Raw genomic sequence first — 2,144 nt, 5'->3', positions numbered from 1 at the left:
ATGGGTCAGTTTGCTGTGGAGGAGGTCAGGGATGATGGTGTTAAAGGCAGAGCTGTAATCCACAAACAAGAGTCTTGCGTAGGTATTCCGACTGTCCAGGTGTTGTAGAATGAAGTGAATGTTGATTGCATATGATGCCCCAATTACAGTAAGTCCGGGATGCCCCCTACTGGGCATGTCTGCCTGTGCATATGTGAATGGATTTGTCCTGTAAAAAGTGTATATTGTTGCATAATACAGTCTGTTCAGTAAATATATATATATATATATATATATATATATATATATATATTGGATTTCCCAAATATATATTGGATTTCCCAAAATTCTAGGAAAGAATCTCTGAAAAAAATAATGACCGCTGTCAATGGCAACAGAGTTTGTGCTTCTAATTAAAGTATTTCATATCACTACGCAAGGACTGGAACTTCATTCAAAAGTGAAAGCAGACGGTTGATCAGCTGTGTTCTAAAGAATGTTTGATTCAAATTCAGCGTGTGTTGTTGCAAACTATTTGTTTCAGCAAATGCCACAATGAACGGTAACAAATAGGCTAGGCTATGTAGGCTAAAGTCATATCAGTCATATCAGTCAATACATTATCCCGCTTATTACCATGTAATAAGCGGGATAATGTATATGGGAAAATAATGACCGGCGTCATTATCCCTTACTTATGATGTCCTATTTTGTGATTGAATAGAAAAAAAAAACTTTACCATTAACATCTCAATTTGATATGAAGTGTGGATATAATTTTAGTATCATTATTTCCAGACTTTAAGACCAATCAAGTTGTCCCCCAAACTACCATCCACTATAGTAGAGGACTTTAATGTAATATGGAACAGACACACATCAGGTACTAAAATACAAAAAACCTGAATCTGATTATATTGGTTTTATAGGTCACTGGTATTTATGGGTCATAGACTCACCCCGGTGCAGCCCTGGCCTTTTTGGGCTGGACACTGGCATACAGGACATCATTGTCTCCCCCTCCTGTAGCCTTAATGGCCCTTGTAATATAATTGACATATGTTAGTCGCTTTGGATAAAATATCTGCAAAAATAAAAGTGTCTATATGTAAATTAATAAATGGAAAGGTAACCTAAGATGGAGAGAAGGGAGGGAGACATGAAAAACAAGGGACAAGGAGAGAAATGTGAGAATTACCCAGACCTGTGACTGTGATGGACAGCAGTAGAGCTCTCAGCTCTGAGATAGTATACATTTAAAAATGTAAATGATTATTCCATGATACTTAAACTTGTATGTAAATATTATGTATGTATATTGTGTATCACACAGTACATTTAGTTTGTGATTCTCTGTGAGGAGTGTATGTTAATGTTTTAAGGTCATTAACATTGTATACAGTAAGTATAAGTATAAATATATATATTCTTTTGATCCTGTTAGGGAAATTTGGTCTCTGCATTTATCCCAATCTGTGAAACACACACAGCACACAGTGAACACAGTGAGGTGAAGCACACACTAATACCGGCGCAGTGAGCTGCCTGCATCAACAGCGGCGCTCGGGGAGCAGTGAGGGGTTAGGTACCTTGCTCAAGGGCACTTCAGCCGTGCCTATGGTCGGGTTTTGAACCGGGAACCCGAAGTGCTAACCAGTAGGCCACGGCTGCCATTGCTCATTAGCACTTCCTACACTGCTTGAAGAGTTCAGTTTAGTGCATAAGCAACTGCTTGCTATGAGAATATTTTTAATAATATCTTACTGCTCAGTGTTAAGTACACAAAAAGCACACTCTAATGGTACTGCTTAGTGTTAAGTAAAAAAAAAATCACACTCTAATGGTACTGCTCAGTGTTAATGTTTAGTAAGACAGAGCAATGATCAGCTATCTGTAAGAAATGCCGGGTAGAACGCAACCTGGATTAGAGTCTAAAAGACTAGATCATGCTACCTAATGTTTCACACAATGTCATTAATTAAGTAATAAATAAAAGGGGACAGTACCCTTTTTGGGGTTAATCACTCAGAAGACTTAGTCACTGTGTGACCAGCGGGGGGGGGTAAGAGAGCAGGGCATGACCAATGATGATCCAGTCAGAGCACAGATGTGTTGATGAGTGATGTGTACCCAATCACTCTGGTCGTTTGTGTCACTTGCACTCT

Source organism: Alosa pseudoharengus, unplaced genomic scaffold (assembly GCF_046254945.1).
Source record: "Alosa pseudoharengus isolate Yale_2024_CS ecotype anadromous, Long Island Sound unplaced genomic scaffold, YU_APseudo_1.1 YU_APseudo_1.1_scf_25, whole genome shotgun sequence".
In the NCBI taxonomy this organism is placed as follows: Eukaryota; Metazoa; Chordata; class Actinopteri; order Clupeiformes; family Clupeidae; genus Alosa; species Alosa pseudoharengus.
The sequence above is the reverse complement of the archived record's forward strand: the minus strand, read 5'-3'. Positions refer to the sequence as shown.